At 37.3% G+C, this 20,198-nt stretch overlaps 1 long non-coding RNA gene across 2 annotated transcripts in view; it reads left to right on the top strand.

Moving 5' to 3' along the window:
- The first annotated feature begins 6,892 nt into the window (after nucleotides 1–6,892).
- Nucleotides 6,893–20,198, top strand: part of LOC120103524 (uncharacterized) — a 92,704-nt gene continuing 79,398 nt past the window's right edge. Inside the window, exon 1 of one of the 2 annotated variants that reach the window (XR_005505891.2) lies at nucleotides 6,893–6,982. This is a non-coding gene — a long non-coding RNA (uncharacterized LOC120103524). The remainder of the gene's footprint in view (nucleotides 6,983–20,198) is intronic. The other variant, XR_010052641.1, reaches the window with a different exon arrangement.

The following is a 20,198-nucleotide window of genomic DNA, read 5'->3' as shown; positions in this document are numbered from 1 at the left end:
TATTTGTTCATCTGGCATCAACGTCTTCTGAGGGAAGTTAAATAGCTTTCCAAACACTGCATGTGGTGACAACTCATGTCTTGACAGAAGCTTAGGTCAATTGTTTCCCAGTCATTTCTCCTTGCCCCCCCCCTTCATCTCTCTCTCCCTCTCCCTCTTTCTCCCTTACTTCCTTCCTTACTTCTTTCATTTTTTCATTTTTTTCTTTCTTCTCTTTTTGTGGTTCTGGTAATTGAACCTAAGGCTTGGCAAAGTATACAAATGCGATACAACTAAGCTTTGTTTCCAGCCTAGATTCTGTACTCTTAACAATAGCTTACTCTTTCCTAAGAAAGTGCTCCAATTAAAACTTTTGTATTGTTGTTGTGAATAGAGACCTAACTGTGGAATAGAAAGAAAACAGCATCTCATACTACCTAGGCAAAATGACCACTGTATTTTTGAAATCAAGTCAAATCAGTGATCCAACAGTGGTACATTTATTTCAGTATTCAGAATCCCACCTTTGGTTGATTTTTCTACCATTGACTCTGCTCATATGTCAACTCTGTAGCACAGGAAAAAAACCATTTGTTATGCTGCTTCAAATAAAAGAGACCTCAGAAATACATTACATTCAATTAAATAGTCCTTTTAAAAATAAGAAATTATAGGAGGGCTTTTTTTCCAAAAGGCCAAGTATGATGAGTAATAAAGAGAGAAGGAGAAGGGAGAGGGAGAGGGAGAGGGAGAGGGAGAGGGAGAGGGAGAGGGAGAGGGAGAGGGAGAGAGAGAGAGAGAGAGAGAGAGAGAGAGAGAGAGAGAGAGAGAGAGAGATGAGAGACAGGCAGAGAGAGAACAGAGACAAAGAGATAGAGACAGAGAAGCAGAGAGAGCCACAGAGAAAGAGACAGAAACAAGAGACAGAGGCAGAGAGACATAAAGGGAAAGACAGAGAGAGAAAGAGAAAGAGAGAGGAAAAGAGGAAGAGAGTGTACTCCACAGTGGTTGAAACACAATTTAAAAACAAGAGGCCAGGTGTTCCCAACATGAACTAAATATGTTTTGCAATTGAGCTCAGAGCTACCACAAAAAAGAACAAGTCCATTATGAGACTTAGCTACAAACCGAAGTCAATAAGAACTACATGAAATGTTTGTGAGTGTGTGTGTGTGTGTGTGTGTGTGTGTGTGTGTGTGTGTGTGTGTGTGTGTGTGTGTGTTTGAAATGGCCATTACAAAGACCTTGGGGACAGAGATCTATTCCCTGGATAGTTATTCTGACATGAACAAAAGAACACTATGCAGGCTTTAGCATGCAGACACTTGTGATTTACTTCAAAAAGCCTGCCAGAGAATATTGTGATGTTCTCTGTCTGGCTCTGCAGTTATCCTAGGCAGCAGGCCAAAGATAAAGACCACTTAAACATTATTTAGAAATGAAAAGGCTACTAAAAAGGATATAGTTGTATGTTAAAGAGACACTAAGCCTTTTGAGTCAACTAAGTTAGGTCTAGGGGCAGAAATAAATGAATACAAATGTAAAATGATATTCGGCTTAAATGTGGCCCTTTAAGAGTCCTGTGAAAGGCCAATAAGGAGGTAGTGAGCTGTCAAATCCCTGTCATAAATGTATATCTAAGTAGTATTTTAGTTGCCTGATATTCACATGTACTAAGTGCATAGCAGCATACTAGAATTGAAAAACAGCATATGAATTAAATTGCCCAGTCCAAAGGAAAATGAAGAAAGAAAAAATATTAAAGCAGAAATCTTGTTAAAAATATAGTTTTCAAACTCATACTGATGAAGACTATGAATTTAGAATAATGACTTTACCATACAATTAGAAGAATTAATTCAAAATTCAGAAGAAATAAATTGAAAGAAAGAAGCAAAACCATGTCTTAAATTTTTCTTATAATATGTGCAAAACTGTTATAAAGATATGCTGATTAATATCCAGTTCTTGAAGTCATCTATTTTAAGTTTGAAAAAACACTATTATGTTAGAGAGAGATTAAAGCTAGAGAAGGGATGGAAAGATAGATAGATAGATAGATAGATAGATAGATAGATAGATAGATAGATAGATAGATAGATGACAGATAGGTGATAGATAGATAGATAGATGACAGATAGATGATAGATAGATAAATAGATAGATAGATAGATAGATAGATAGATAGATAGATAGATAGATGATAGACAGACTGACCTGCATGTAGATAGACAAATAGATAGCTAGATATTTGATGAGACTTAGTGAGACAACTGACTGAGACTGAGGTGTCTGTCATGTACAAGGTGACAGGCAGAGAAGCTGATACTGTCACATCAATCTGTTCAAGTCTCAAGGTCTCAGGACCATGGACTCAGATGCCATAACATTCTAATCACTCCTGAGTCATTATTTTCTGGGGCTTATCCTGAAGTTTAAAATAAAAAGAACTGTAATTATAATGGCTAAAGGGAAGTAAGAAGAGTTAATGGAGGCAGGGAGGCAGAGAGGCAGGGAGGCAGAGAGGCAGGGAGGCAGGGAGGCAGGGAGGCAGGGAGGCAGGGAGGCAGGGAGGCAGGGAGGCAGGGAGACAGGGAGGCAGGGAGGCAGGAAGGCAGGGAGTCAGGGAGGCAGGGAGGATGAGGGGGAGAATAAATATGAATTTGCCTTTCTTTGCCTTTGTTTTCTGTGTATATCAATAACTGAGTAACTCTGGCTCACATTAGGTGACAAAACATAGCTTGTTTATTCAGTCCATTGATTGAAATGTAAATATCTGTTAGAACTATCCAAGATATCCTGAGAAATTATGCTTTAGAAACTGTATGGATAACTCTAATCCTGTCATGTTCAAATCTACCTTTAGGCATTACAAGTCTACACCATCAATTTGACACTGTATGAATTTCATTATACCACACCTGTATCCAAGTAAAGGCAATAAGATTGCAGTTGCACCCTAATATGATATAACTCTGCTGTATAGAACCAAAAGGTCATTAATCTCTCCAAAAAAAGGAGGCAAAGTCTTTAGTGAATCTTGTTTTTCTTGAGACCCTGTAACTAAATCACTATATTACAATGTTAGTAATATGTAAACACTAATAGAAATCAAATATAGATTATAAATATATATTCCAAAGAATATGTGAGAAACAAAAATATTTATTTAATGTATTACTACATGGTAAATGCTTAGGAAAATAGATGTTGTGCACACAGCAGTTGAAGTCCTCATGTCTGTAAGTGTAAGGTTGACTGACTGTGATTGATATTTATATGTATATCTTCCCTACTATGGATTCAGTATTCCCCTTACCTTTAGGAAATACCTCAGGTGACTATGATTCTTTACTTGGTAGGGCAGTTCAATCATTTATTTTTTTCCATCTTTATTAACTTGAGTATTTTTTATTTACATTTTGATTATTATTCCCCTTCCTGGTTTCCAGGCCAACATCCCCCTAACCCCTCCCTCTCCTCTTCTATATGGGTGTTACCCTCCTCATCCTCCCTCCATTACCACCCTCCCCCAACAATCACGTTCACTGGGGGTTCAGTCGTAGCAGGACCCAGGGCTTCCCCTTCCACTGGTGCTCTTACTAGGATATTCATTGCTACCTATGAGGTCAGAGTCCAGGGTCAGTCCATGTAAAGTCTTTAGGTAGTGGCTTAGTCCCTGGAAGCTCTGGTTGGTTGGCATTGTTGTTCATATGAGGTCTCGAGCCCCTCAAGCTCTTCCAGTCCTTTCTCTGATCATTATTTTTGAAGTGTCTGGATATTTGTAATGTTGTCTAGAGTTGTATTCCTAATGTTTCATATTGGTAATAATTACAGGGAAGAGTAATGTTAGGAATTGGTCCTGTGTTCAAAAAATACAGGAATGACGATGGAGCAGAAGCCGAAAGAATGGCAGGTCAGTGACAGGCCCATTTTGAGACCCGTCCTATGGACAAGCATCAATCCATCACACTAGGATATCACACTATGATGATATGTTGTGCTTGCAGAGAGAAACCTAGCATAGTAGCCCCTGAAGAGTCCATACCCAGCAGTTAATTGAGACTGATGCAGATCCCACAAATATTGGGCAGAGGTTGGGTATCCCCGTGGAATAGTTAGGGGAAGGATTGAAGGCCTTCTAGGAGATGGCAAACCTACTGAAGACCAACAGTGTAAACTAACCTGGTTCCCTCCAGTGTAAACTAACCTGGTTCCCTCAGAGCTCCCAGAGACTAACCCACCAACCAAAGAACATACATGGACTGTTCTGAGGCCCCTGACACATATGTAGCATAGGACCACCATGTCTGGCCTCAGTGGGGGAGGATGCACCTAATACTGCTCCAGAGACTTGATGTACCAGGGTGGGCGAATCCCAGGGCAGGGCTGTTTACTCAAAGGTGAAAGGAAGAGGAGATGGGGGAAGAAATCTGGGATGGGAATCTGAAGGAGGGGCAGCATGTGGGATGTAAATACATAGATAATCAACTAATTAAAAAAGTAGGGAAATGGAATGGGGGTGTGATCTTGTATTGGGTGGGAGAAAAGGATTGAAGCTCTGAGAGCCAACAGGAGGAATGGGAACAGGCAACCTCTGGAGGTAGGAGGTTGGATAGACCCTCCAGAATGTCAGAGACCTGGGTGGTGAGAGACTCTCAGGACTCAAAGGGGGACCCTCCACAAGATGGAGACCAATTTAGTGTGAACAGTGACTACTGTCCTGCTTAGTGCTTATAGTGGAGAAAATGTGTTCATAGATTGAGACATAAGCAGTTAAGCCAGTAGAATATTTTCTTAATTAGTCATTGACGTGGGAGGATCCAGTCCCCTGTGGATTTGGGACACCCTTGGGCTGGTGACCCAAGGTTCTATAAGAAAGCATCCCAGCAAATCATGAGAAACAAGCAAATACATAGCAGGTCCCCATGGCTTCTGTATAAGATGCTGCCTCTGGGTTCCTATCTTGTTTGAGTTCTTACCCTGATTTCCATCAGTGATATGGAAGTGTAAGCAAAGAATTTCTTTTCCTCTTCAGGTTGCCTTTGGTAATTGTGTTTCATTACAGCAATAGTAACCATAACAAGGAGAAAAACATGGCTGCCATAGCCAGCTCTGTGTTTGTAAATAAAAGTCCACATGCTTGGGGCATGTTCTGTTCACATCCCTACCACCAGGGCCATTTGTCTCTGAGCCCATTAGATGAAAGCAGATGGAAGATGATTGTTGTACCCTGAATAAACTAGTCATCTTATCCACTTTATAACTAAAGTCTTTCTTTGCTAAAATCCCTTTCTGTGAGTATACTCTACAAAGAAAAAATATTTTCAGATCTGTACTCATTCAGAGAATCCCATATATTGATCTCTTTTTTAAATTTATATTTTAGTGCCGGAGGCTAATTAGACCAGGGGGGGAAGTGCTGATGTACTCCATGTCTAGTGAAGGTCATCACTGTGCATCAGGGTCTAGCCTGTTCACTCTCCCATTGTTGAGAAGTCACTAAGAAAACACATGAGGAAAGATCTCTCATGACACCTTACCTAATGCCCAGTCTCACTGCATTTAACTGCTTGCTGAACATCAGAAGAAACAGTGCTTCCCAACTTCTCCACTTTTTCTTTCTTTATATGATAAACCAGAACTCACAGATTCCTCCTTGATTCTGCTTTTTAAAAAATTACCACACTTAATCAGGAGCTATATTTTTTTTCTGTAGCTAACCATTCATTTTATTACAGTCTATAAAACTCTATTTCTCATTTTTCAATATCTTTCTTGGGTGTGTATTTTTCTTTACTCATTCTCTCAGTTTTTGTAAATCACATGTCCTTAGTTTGAACCAATGCTATAATGAAAACCTAAATGTAGTCTTTTCCTCATGATGTTTGCATACTTCATTTAATCAAATATTTAAATAAAAAACAGTAAGACAGAAAAAGAAGATGCTAGAAGATACCCATGTGCTTATAATACGAAGCTTTCTGGAAAAATTAGTTCCCAACTAAAATTAGAATGATATTTTATAAATTAATTATCTGAGGAAGATAAAGAGAAAGCTAGAAATAATAGCAGACATCTTTAATCCAAGCATACAGGAAATATAAACAAGTAGATCTCTGTGAATTTGTGGCCAGTCTGGTCTACATAGTCAGTTCCAGAACAGTCAAGGCTGGAATTGTCTCATTCAACCTAATGAGACTGTGTCTCAGAAGAATGTGAAAAAGGAAGATGAAGAAGAGAACAAAATAAGGTGAAAAGAAGTAAAGACATAAAAAATAATAAATGGAAAATTAGATCATCTATATCCAAATGAATGTGTTTAAGCAGAAAATTTTTTCATGAGACTTGTATGTGCTCCCTTAAGCAATAGATAATTTAAACTATGTACTTTTAAATGTACATAATTAAATTTATGTATAGAATTTATATGCATAGAAAACAATTTACAGGCATTTCTTAATAAGCAATGGCAACTGTTTGTAACCTAGCTAAATATTTATTTATATGTAGAAAGAATTTTGAAACCAAATTAATGCAAATTATCCATTTTCCTGGACAATCTTAACCATATGGAAAAATAAACAATGTAACCAAGGCAAATGCCATCCTGTGCTTGCTGAGGAGGAGGCCTCACCATATGCTTTCATGTACATTTACCCCAGGAGGGCAGGGCCATATGTTCACACGTACGTCACCCTTCCTGGCCTTCCATACATTGCAGTATCTCATGGGATCTGCTGAATGGGAAGAGAAAGAAGGTGTGGCAGGACTAAGAGGATGTGATGTGGCTCCCCTGTTGACAGATTTTGTTAGGCCATTGCTTCAATTGGCAAGCACCCAGAACAGCTGTTTACCCCAGGGCGGAGGTCTCTGTGATGTCACAAAGTCTTCCTAGTGGCTGTAATGGTAGAGCGCTTGTCCCAGTGAGTGTGATTGTAGAGTGCTGGTGATGTGTCCTTTGGGAGTGGACTTTTCCTCTTGAGTCACAGATGAAGGAAAGGTGAGATTTTCACAGAAGACATTACTGATTTGTATATGCACTTTTCTTTTACCACTAAGCAATGGTAAACTATGCAGGCATATATGTTATGTGTAATTATAATAGAAGTGAGATGAAATCATTCATATTAACAGGAGAAGAAATAAGTTCAGAGAATTCTATCAAGTTCAGTTCATTATAATTTGTGATTGCATACCAATATTGCCTAAAGCTCAGTGAATGATTTCAGATTTCTTGGGTCCATATCAAGGATATTCATATTTGATCCTTTAGGCAATAATTGTAACATCACAGAAATGATAAAAAAGAAAAACATCTCTCAAATACATTCAACGAATATGCTCACAAATGATTTGTGATTCACAGGCCTGGCAGAATCTGCAGAAATATATTATGCGTTGACTTATCTAGAAAGTCATCATCAGGTATAGTTGAGGGCCTATTTTAGAGGCCATCTCAAAATGCTGTGTATCCTCAGTGCTGCCTTTTTTACGAAAATCTTAAAACTATGACAATTTCTTTGTTTATAACTTCTGACTCTTACTACCTATAAATATTTTAACCAACTTCATACTGAAAAGAATTCTTTTAAAATGTCCATAATGTATTTTTATTTCAATTAATAAAATAGTCACTGTCACAAGATCAGTGCTTTCCTTACCCTTTCAGTTGGTTAGTAATCTGGAAAATAACCAGGAATAAAGTGAATAGCTATAGGCTGAAGATATGGCTCTCTATAATCTGTAACTCTAGTTCTGGGTGGGTACAACCCATTCTGCCTCTGTGGGAAGCAAGCATTTGCATGGTGGTACACATACATGCATGCAAATACTCCCAGATAAAATAAAAATAAATAACTTTTAAAAAGTTAACAGCTGTGTCCAATAATAAAATTTACATTTTGTCTCATGCAAGAAAAGTCTGAGCCTCTAACTGATAGATATTATATTAAGATAAGGATAATTTGAAATATATTTATGAGTAGACTTTGACAAATGGATAATTTGGAGGTCCTATGTTTGTTAGGGTTTTACCAGAAAATTGGAGACTATTTTCTTATTGTATATGTAAAATAAAAGCACCAGGAAATTTTGGTGACTGTTGCACTTGTACTTGGCAAGTCAGGCAGCAGTGACAAGATCATAGCAAGGCCTATTTTACCCTAAAGCTAAAATATACTTTCCAACATGTGACATGTGTTAATAATGGAGCTGAAGGGAACCTGTTGATTCCCAGGAGTTCTTATGGACCATCCAGTCCACCTATCCCAGAAACCAAGGAAACATACAGTTGCTGAAGTTACGGGAGGAAAGTTATTCACAGTACGACTGCCAGAAAGACAAGAGCTTTGACGATTTAAAATCTTTTTTTTGAACACCTTCAGCAATTTGTTTCAAGTCCAAGTTGAGGATTTTGAGTGTCTATGGGAGTAGTTCAAACAATCTTGGTCTAAAAGGTCATTACCTTAGCCATTATCCTAGGATCTGCCCTGTGGAATGATGCTAGTAAAAAGGTCTTGCTACTGGGAAAGTTTTAGCTATTGTCTTAGCATATTTATCAATCAGTCCAATTGTCAAAGGTTCTGCAGCAGCTCAAGGTAACAGAAGCACAAAGTGAATCAGCAGGACTCGATAGGAACAATTAAAACAAGATGGTAGGAGAGGCCAAAGGACATTGGGTAGGCCATTGCCTGGAATTTCCTGTGTTAGAATAATGAATGTATTTTCTATTTCTATATTTGCTCATTATATATACAGATATATTATATTTCAACTAATAAAACAGTAGCTATCACAAGATCAGTGCTTTCCTTAACCTTCTAATTTTGGTGAGTAAGATGGAAAATAATCAGGAAGAAAGTTCATAGCTGTGAGATGAAGATATGGCTCACCGTAGTTAGTTATTCCACTTCTAGGGGGATTCAACCCATTCTTCCTGCAGGAGAAGCACAGGATATGTATCTATCTATATCTATATCTATATCTATATCTATATCTATATCTATATCTATATCTATATCTATATCTATATCTGTATGTCTGTATGTATGTATGTATGTATGAATACTCTCCCAGATAGACAGTTCTGAGACCTGTTTCAGAGCTTCTGAGAGGGCTCTGTCAGTATACCATAGCCACCTCATAACCCACACTTTTATAGTTTTCCTCCTTCTCTTTATACTCCCAATGCTCTTTCCTTCTACTAACCTATGATCATTCCTACAAAGATGCCTTCATCTCAGATTATGCAGTTATAATCTTTAAGATAATTTCCATAGGGGTTGGGGATTTAGCTCAGTGGTAGAGCGCTTGCCTAGGAAGCGCAAGGCCCTGGGTTCGGTCCCCAGCTCCGAAAAAAAAATAAAAGAACCAGAAAAAAAAAGATAATTTCCATAGCATACATCTTTGCCTGTGCTACTCAATGTCTTGAACCAGATTAACTATTCCTGTTTGAATATTTGAGTCAATACCTTGACCCACTGAAGTACTTTTTAAAGCTAGAACTCTTTTTGTTTCATTTCCTTTTCTCTGTCCTTCCTTACTGAACTTTCCAATCCATGTATCTTTTCACAGCTTTGTCAGGTTTAATGAGTTTTCACAGCTTTTCTCTCTATTTACTTTCCATCAAATCCGGAACTCATAAAATGATTAATGAATCGACTCTTAAATAGATAAATAAATTACTCTATGAAGTGAATTACAGGTAACACATAAAATGCTGTGGGCTTTGCAGGATTTCCTCTAGGAAACAGAATTTGGATCATTTCTGTGCTATTTTTATTAATGGACAATTTTAGTGATTTTTAATAACTATTAATATTTTAAAAATAAGATCAGTTTAATTATTTTTAATGCTTCAAAATCAGTGATGAGAACAAATAAATAAATGGTCATAATCTGTCTTTTGAAAAACTTTTTATAAGGTAGTAGAAAATACCAATTTTACCTTATCCAAAATTGACCATATAATTGGTCATAAAACATGCCTTAAGAGATACAAGAAGATAGAAATAATCACTTGTATCCTACACATCACCATGACTAAGGCTGGTTTTCTATAACAGCAAAAACAACATAAAGCACACATAGACATGGAAGCTGAGCAGTGTTCTACTCAATAATAACTACAGATTCAGAGGAAATTCAAAAAATCATCAGATCTTACTATAAAAGCCTATACTCAACAAAACTTGAAAATCTGCAGGAAGTGGACAATTTCCTAGACAGATACCAGGTACCGAAGTTAAATCAGGAACAGATAAACCAGTTAAACAACCCCATAACTCCTAAGGAAATAGAAGCAGTCATTAAAGGTCTCCCAACCAAAAAGAGCCCAGGTCCACACAGGTTTAGTGCAGAATTCTATCAGACCTTCATAGAAGACCTCATACCAATATTATCCAAACTATTCCACAAAATTGAAACAGATGGAGCACTACTGAATTCCGTCTATGAAGCCACAATTACTCTTATACCTAAACCACACAAAGACACAACAAAGAAAGAGAACTTTAGACCAATTTCCCTTATGAATATCGACGCAAAAATACTCAATAAAATTCTGACAAACCGAATCCAAGAGCACATCAAAACAATCATCCACCATGATCAAGTAGGCTTCATCCCAGGCATGCAGGGATGGTTTAATATACGGAAAACCAACAACGTGATCCATTATATAAAAAAAACTGAAGGAACAAAACCACATGAACATTTCATTAGATGCTGAGAAAGCATTTGACAAAATTCAACACCCCTTCATGATAAAAGTCCTGGAAAGAATAGGAATTCAAGGCCCATACCTGAACATAGTAAAAGCCATATACAGCAAACCAGTTGCTAACATTAAACTAAATGGAGAGAAACTTGAAGCAATCCCACTAAAATCAGGGATAGACAAGGCTGCCCACTCTCTCCCTACTTATTCAATATAGTTCTTGAAGTTCTAGCCAGAGCAATCAGACAACAAAAGGAGGTCAAGGGGATACAGATCGGAAAAGAAGAAGTAAAAATATCACTATTTGCAGATGATATGATAGTATATTTAAGTGATCCCAAAAGTTCCACCAGAGAACTACCAAAGCTGATAAACAACTTCAGCAAAATGGCTGGGTATAAAATTAACTCAAATAAATCAGTAGCCTTCCTCTACACAAAAGAGAAACAAGCCGAGAAAGAAATTAGGGAAACGACACCCTTCATAATAGACCCAAATAATATAAAGTACCTCGGTGTGACTTTAACCAAACAAGTAAAAGATCTGTACAATAAGAACTTCAAGACACTGAAGAAAGAAATTGAAAAAGACCTCAGAAGATGGAAAGATCTCCCATGTTCATGGATTGGCAGGATTAATATAGTAAAAATGGCCATTTTACCAAAAGCGATCTACAGATTCAATGCAATCCCCATCAAAATACCAATCCAATTCTTCAAAGAGTTAGACAGAACAATTTGCAAATTCATCTGGAATAACAAAAAACCCAGGATATCTAAAACTATCCTCAACAATAAAAGGACTTCAGGGGAAATCACTATCCCTGAACTCAAGCAGTATTACAGAGCAATAGTGATAAAAACTGCATGGTATTGGTACAGAGACAGACAGATAGACCAATGGAATAGAATTGAAGACCCAGAAATGAACCCACACACCTATGGTCACTTGATTTTTGACAAAGGAGCCAAAACCATCCAATGGAAAAAAGATAGCATTTTCAGCAAATGGTGCTGGTTCAACTGGAGGTCAACACGTAGAAGAATGCAGATCGATCCATGCTTATCACCCTGTACAAAGCTTAAGTCCAAGTGGATCAAGGACCTCCACATCAAACCAGACACACTCAAACTAATAGAAGAAAAACTAGGGAAGCATCTGGAACACATGGGCACTGGAAAAAATTTCCTGAACAAAACACCAATGGCTTACGCTCTAAGATCAAGAATCGACAAATGGGATCTCATAAAACCACAAAGCTTCTGTAAGGCAAAGGACACTGTGGTTAGGACAAAACGGCAACCAACAGATTGGGAAAAGATCTTTACCAATCCTACAACAGATAGAGGCCTTATATCCAAAATATACAAAGACCTCAGGAAGTTAGACGGCCGGGAGACAAATAACCCTATTAAAAATGGGGTTCAGAGCTAAACACAGAATTCACAGCTGAGGAATGCCAAATGGCTGAGAAACACCTAAAGAAATGTTCAACATCTTTAGTCATAAGGGAAATGCAAATCAAAACAACCCTGAGATTTCATCTCACACCTGTGAGAATGGCTAAGATCAAAAACTCAGGTGACAGCAAATGCTGGCGAGGATATGGAGAAAGAGGAACACTCCTCCATTGTTGGTGGGATTGCAGACTGGTACAACCATTCTGGAAATCAGTCTGGAGGTTCCTCAGAAAATTGGACATTGAACTGCCTGAGGATCCAGCTATACCTCTCTTGGGCATATACCCAAAAGATGCCCCAACATATAAAAAGACACGTGCTCCACTATGTTCATAGCAGCCTTATTTATAATAACCAGAAGCTGGAAAGAACCCAGATGCCCTTCAACAGAGGAATGGATACAGAAAATGTGGTACATCTACACAATGGAATATTACTCAGCTATCAAAAACAATGACTTTATGAAATTCGTATGCAAATGGTTGGAACTGGAAAATATCATCCTGAGTGAGCTAACCCAATCACAGAAAGACATACATGGTATGCACTCATTGATAAGTGGCTATTAGCCCAAATGCTTGAATTACCCTAGACGCCTAGAACAAATGAAACTCAAGACGGATGATCAAAATGTGAATGCTTCACGCCTTCTTTAAAAGGGGAACAAGAATACCCTTGGCAGGGAAGAGAGAGGCAAAGATTAAAACAGAGACTGAAGCAACACCCATTCAGAGCCTGCCCAACATGTGGCCCATACATATACAGCCACCCAATTAGACAAGATGGATGAAGCAAAGAAGTGCAGGCTGACAGGAGCCGGATGTAGATCGCTCCTGAGAGACACAGCCAGAATACAGCAAATACTGAGGCGAATGCCAGCAGCAAACCACTGAACTGAGAATAGGACCCCCGTTGAAGGAATCAGAGAAAGAACTGGAAGAGCTTGAAGGGGCTCGAGACCCCTTATGAACAACAATGCCAAGCAACCAGAGCTTCCAGGGACTAAGCCACTACCCAAAGACTGTACATGGACTGACCCTGGACTCTGACCTCATAGGTAGCAATGAATATCCTAGTAAGAGCACCAGTGGAAGGGGAAGCCCTGGATCCTGCTAAGACTGAACCCCCAGTGAACTAGACTGTTGGGGGGAGGGCGGCAATGGGGGGAGGGTGGGGAGGGGAACACCCATAAAGAAGGGGAGGGGGAAAGGGATGTTTTCCCGGAAACCGGGAAAGGGAATAACAGTCGAAATGTATATAAGAAATACTCAAGTTAATAATAAATAAAATAATAATAACTTGGTAAAGGAAGAAATAAAGAAAGAAATTATAGACGTTTTAGAATGTAATGAAAATGAAGGCAAGACATACCCTAACTTATGGGACACAGTGAAAGCTGTGCTAAGATGAAAACTGATAGCTATGAGGGCCTCCAAAAAGAAACTGGAGAGAGCACATATTAACAACTTGACAGCACACCTGAAAACTCTAGGGCAAAAAGAAGCAAATGCAGCCAAAAGGTGTAGACAGCAGGAAATAATCAAACTCGGGGCTGAAATCAACTAGGTAGAAACAAAAAGAATTATGCAAAGAATCAACAAAACTAGGAGTTGGTTCTTTGAAAAAATCAACAAGGTTAATAAAGCCTGATTGACTAGAGGGCATAGAGACAGTATCTGAATTAACAAAATCAGAAATGAAATGGGAGATATAACAACAAAAAGTGAGGTAATTAAAAAAAATTCATCAGCTTCTACTACAAAATCCTATACTCAACAAAACTGGAAACTCTGGATGAAATGGACAATTTTGTAGACAGATACAAGGTACCAAAGTTAAATCAGGATCACATAAACCATCTAAACAGTCCCATAACCCCTAAAGATATAGAAACAGTCGTTAAAAGTCTCCCAACCAAAATAAGGACCAGTACTAGATGGGTTTAGTGCAGAATTCTATCATATCTTCAAAGAAACCTAATACCAATTCTCTTCAAACCATTCCACTAAATGAAAACAGAATGAACATTACTCAGTTCGTTCTATGATACCACAGTAATGCTGATACCAAAACCACCCAGAGGACCAACCAAAAAAGAGAACTTCAGATCAATTTTCCTTATGCTTATCAGTGTAAAAATTCTCAATAAAATTCTCACAAACAGAATCCAAGAACACACCAAAATGATCATCCATCATGATCAAGTAGGCTTCATCCCAGGAATGCAGAGATGGTTCAATGTATGGAAATTCATCAACTTATTCCACTGTATAAACAAACTCAGAAGAAGAAAAAAACCATATGATCATCTCATTACATGCTGAGGAAGCCTTTGACAAAATTCAGTACCCTTTCATGGTTAAAAGTCTTGGAAAGATCAGAAATTTAAGGCCCATACCTAAATATAGTAAAAACAATAAATATATAGCAAACCAGTAGCCAACATTAAACTAAATGGAAGGAAATTTGAAGCAATCCCAGTAAAGTCAGGAACTAGACAAGGCTGCTCACTTTCTCCCTCCCTATTTTATACAGAACTGGAAATCCTAGCCAAAGCAATCAGACAACAAAAGGAGGTCAAAGGGATAGAAATTGGAAAGGAAGAAGTCAAAATATCATTGTTTACAGATGATTTGATAGTATACTTAAGTGACCCCAAAAGTTTCACCAGAGAACTACTAAGCCTGAACAACAATTTCAGCAAAGTGGCTGGGTATAAAATTAACTCAAACAAATCAGTAACCTTCCTCTACTCAAAGGATACACAGTCTGAGAAAGAAATTAGGAAGATTGGGGATTTAGCTCAGTGGTAGAGTGCTTGCCTAGCAAGCACAAGGCCCTGGGTTCGGTCGACAGCTCCGAAAAAAAGAAAAGAAAAAAAAAAAGAAATTAGGATAATGCTACCCTTCACAATAGCCCCAAAAGTATGGAATACCTTGGTGTGACTTTAACCAGGCAAGTGAAAGATCTGTATGACAAGAACATCAAGTCTCTAAAGAAAGAAATTGAAGATTTCTCAGAAAATGGAAAGACCACCCATGCTCATAGATCGACAGGATTGATATAGTTAAAAATGTAAAAATAGCCATCTTTCCGGGAAGCAATCTACAGTTTCAATGCAATCCTCATTAAAATTCCAACTCAATTCTTCATTGAGTTAGAAAGAGCAATTTGCAAATTCATTTGGAATAACAAAAAGTCCAGGATAGCAAAAACTACTCTCAACAATAAAAGAACTTCTGTGGGAATCACCATCCCTGACCTCAAGCTGTATTACAGAGCAATAGTGATAAAAATTATATGGTGTTGGTACAGAGATAGACAAGTAGATTTGTGGAAAAGAATTGAAGACCCAGAAATGAACCCACACACTCATGGTCATTTGATCTTTGACAAAGGAGTTAAAACCATCTAATGGAAAAAAAAACAGCATTTTCAACAAATGCTGCTGGTTCAACTGGAAGTCAGCATGTAGAAGAATGAAAATCGATCCATTCTTTTTTTTTTCCTTTTATTGGAAATTTTCTTTATTTCCATTTCAAATGTTATCCCCTTTCCTGGTTTCCCTTCTTCAAACCGCCATCAAGTCCCTCCCACTGCTTTTATGAGGGTCTCCCACCCATGCACTCCCTCTCTCCTCCCTTCCCTGGCATTCCCCTACCCTGGGACATTCTGTCTTCACAGGGTCAAGGGTCTCTCCTCCCTTTGATGCCCAACAAGGTCATCCGCTGCTACATATGCATCTGGAGCCATGGGTCACGCCATGTGTACCTTTTGGTTTGTGGTTTAGTCACTGGGGCTCTAGGTTTTCTGGTTGATTGATATTGTTGTTCTTCCTATGGGTTTACAAAACTTGTCAGCTCCTTCAGTCCTTTCTCTAATTCCTCCATTGGGGACCGTGTTCTCAGGCCAATAGTTGGCTATCAGCATCTGCCTCTGTATTTGTCAGGCATTGGCAGACCCTCTCAGGAGACAGCTATATCAGGCTCCTGCAAGCATGCACTTCTTGGCATCAGCAATAGTATCTGGGTTTGGTGACTATATGTGGGATGGATACCCAGGTGGCGTAGTCTGCGGATGGCCTTTCCTTCAGACTCTGCTCTGCACTTTGTCTCCCTATTTCCTCCCTTGAGTATTTTGTTGCTCCTTCAGAAGGACTGAAACATCCACACTATGGTCTTCCTTCTTCCTTTTAGCTTAGTATGTATGGTCTGTGAATTGTATATTGGGTACTCAGAGCTTTTGGGCTAATATCCACTTATCAGTGAGTGCATACCATAAATGGAGCTACCCATGGCTCCAGTTAAGTATGTAGCAGAGGATGGTCTTGTCGGGCGTCAATGAGAGGAGAGGCCCTTCCTTGGTCCAGTGAAGGCTTGATGACCCAATGTAAGGGAATGCCAGGGTGAGGAGGCTAGAAGTGGTGGGTGGTGGAGCACCCTCAAAGAAGCAGGGGGAAAGGGGGATGGGATAAGGGGTTTCTGGAGGGGAAACTTAGAAATGGAATAACATTCAAGATGTAAATAAAAAAGAAAATATCAATTTATATTGAAATAAAATTTTCCAAGATATATATCAACATATTTCAATTTGTCACATCAAAATTCAAAACTCTAAATATTACAAGATATAGTTACTATCATGATACAGTGTTTTGGTCTACAGATATATAATAATGCTCTTATATTTTATGTGGTTATGCCATCATTATCATAATTTCAATTGCTTAAGAGCAACTATAATAAGAGCTAGATAACAAACTCATCTACAATGAATAAATGTCCAACTGTAGGTGTTGAATTATCACATATTTGTAAGGGTCTAGTATTTTCCTAGATAGTACGATTTTTTTTCTGAACGGTAAAAGTTCATACAATAAAATTAGTTTCCTAATAATTCATTCAATTATATAACATATTAACATTTTTAAGACAACAAAATTCTGAGAGAATAGCAAGGCAGGCTGAGAAAAGCATGAGCCTCCCATCGTGAACAGTGTGATCAAACAACCGTGGAAAATATCGTAGAAATTCACACGAATAAGCAATGAAATGCCACATTTTGTCCTGCTTCAAGTCAAACCACAAGCATGGCTTAGCTTCATTGTTGGAAATAGTGTAAAACTATGGAATAACATGTGCTTCCTTACTGCAGCAGCCTGAGTCATTCAGAAGTCACATTGCAGAGCAAACAGGATAGGAGCCTAGACCAATGTCATCACAGCTTAGGTCTCTAGAGTCTGATAGGTAAAGCAGCGCTTTGCTGGTCTCCTCCCAGTCAAGATGGCATAGCAGCCCTTCACTATTTTCTGTGTATCAAATGAAAGAAAATTCTGATGTTGAATTTTCTTTTAGAGTTTAAGGAGAAATATTTTAGAGATGTTTAGAAAATAAATTCAAAAGAGAAAAGGCAGATCTAAAGTAACTTTAACTCATCGGAGTCAAGCTTAAAGTAATTTGCTGTGGGAAATCTGTCTCTATATAAATTTAAGACATATGGAAAATATCAGAGTATCCTGTACTCCCATTGCTCCGATTCTGACCCCCACAAAAGAAAACAGAAGAGAAAAGAAAAAAAAGAAAGAAATATAAAAGAGAGGTATTTCATCCTATCTACTTTTCTCCTCGTCTCATTCCCCACTACAAACAATTGTTTTCTTGTTGCAAAGTAAGTTAATACATAAAGGCAAAAGAAAAATGGACACTTGGATCTTTACTACCCAGTCTGTGAGCAATCAATCTTCCAGAATAGGGATTGTCCATATACAAATGTCTCCATATCAAATTTTAAGTAAACTATTTCCTAAGATCTCATGCATAATGAGATTAACTTTAGTACTATTTTAATTCAATTTATTTATTTATACTCTCCATTATCATACTGTTTAAGAGAGCATTATGCATTTTAATATTATCTTTTTTAAAAGCCTAGATTTATTATTTATTTCCTATTTAAGCAATTTTATAGACATCACTCTTTTTGAAGGAATGTGAACCAGTGCAATCACTAGATTAAAATACTGATTTGAATGCTTAATATAATCCTATCTGTGCTTTATGAATCTGCATACAATAAGTGCTTACAAGAATAAATGCATTTTACAGATAGGAAGGAAGTCAAGTCATTCTTGTTTGCAGACAAAGATTTCATATAAGAAATTTAAAGGCTCTATCAGTTCACGATTATAACACATGAGTTACACAGTCAACAAGATAGTGGCATATTTATATACTAATAATTAGCTTATTGAGAAAAATCATGAAAATAATCCTACTTACTATAATACCTATAAAATAATCAAATATATAGGAAAACAGCAAAAGATAAGAACATTACACAAAATAAAATAAAATCTCTGATAAAATGAAATTGAAAAAGACACGAGTATAGAAGGCTATCTAATGTTTATGATAGGAATAATTAATACTGTTAAGGTCATCATATAACACAAAATGATTCACAGATTTAAATGATATCCATCCAAAAAAACCAATGAATTTTTTTCACAAAATTACAAAAATAATCTTAGAATTTATATGGAAAAATAAAACATCATAAATAGTTGAAACAGTATGGAACAAAAAAGGATAAAACTGAATAAAATGAATCAAAAGAATAAGAATGTGAACTCGCCTTTTTAAAAGATTGTGTGGAGCCACAGTAACTAAGACAATGTCACATAACATAAAACATTTGCAACTAAAAGTGGATGCACATAGCTCGTAAAACTAATTAAGAACACAAATAAATCTAGATCTCTAGAGGTAACTGACAATTGTGCTTTCTGCATGCTCTGGGGAAAGGACAGCATCTCCAACAAAAGACACAGAGAAACTACTTATCTAGATGCAGAATGTTGAAACTTGACCTCTGTCCTATGTGATACATAAAATAAAACATAATAATTCAATCAATGGACAAGGAAATATTGATGGAAATTTCACAAGACTTTTCAACTAGATGAAAGCTATAGGAAATCTTTGCCTGAACAGAAAAGGAAAATCACTTTCTTCAGTGACAGCCCCTATGATGTGTTAAACAATACTAAGTGGCCAGTGAGAACACCTGTACACTCTAGCAGGAATTCATAGGATTTTTATATATGTGGATAGATGCTGCAAGAAAGAGAAAAGCGTTTCATTTTAAGGATGTGGCTACTGGAAGATTTTCATGTTCCAGTAGATAATCTGACACCTGTGCACATATTCGCACCATGAACTAATGGATTATCAAAAACAAATAAACATAGGACATGCAAGTTGGAAAGGGTTCATGTTGATAGGGAGGCTAGGCAAGTTAGAGGGTAAAGGGAAATAGGTATCGCCATATTTGATTATATACATGTATGAAATCTTCAAAATAATGAAAACCTAAGAGAAAAGAAATGTAATCTGAAAACATATTTCTGTAAGTAAAAGATACAGATAGTCAATAAAATCTGAAAAATACTGAATATCATTAGCCTCCTGACACTGTAATCAAAATTAACATACATTGTACTATTGCAGATAGATTGCTTAAGAGCAAAATGACATAACAGCACATGCTGTCTAGGTGCTGCAAAAAGGAGATGTATACACTTTGGCAGATGCATAGAGGCCAGTGAAGTTCCAGAAACGTAAGGCTCAAAATAATAACTTATTTTCTGAGTCTGATACATCTATGTATAGTTCCACAGTGTATTTAATGAGTATATCAGAGACACAGTTCTGTGTTTATTGTTTCCTAAAAGTTGTATGTCAGAGCAACTAACAATTTACATTTTCTGCTGCAATTTTTTTTAACACTTAGCATTGTTACTTTGCTCTTTTCTTGATTTTATTCCAAGGAGTTTGCCTTTGGGTTTCACTGTCCTTTGGGTTGGGAAAGGCTCATAAATCTTGGAATACATGCTTATATTATATATTATATATTAATTACATATTACATATTACATATATATCATATGTGTGTCTGCATATGTGTATGTAATTTAGTCACTAAGACATAAGTATGTACATATGTATATGTATGCATATATATACACAGATATATCTTTT

The sequence above is a fragment of the Rattus norvegicus genome, chromosome 6, assembly GCF_036323735.1.
Source record: "Rattus norvegicus strain BN/NHsdMcwi chromosome 6, GRCr8, whole genome shotgun sequence".
Classification (NCBI taxonomy): Eukaryota; Metazoa; Chordata; class Mammalia; order Rodentia; family Muridae; genus Rattus; species Rattus norvegicus.
The sequence above is the reverse complement of the archived record's forward strand: the minus strand, read 5'-3'. Positions and strand labels throughout refer to the sequence as shown.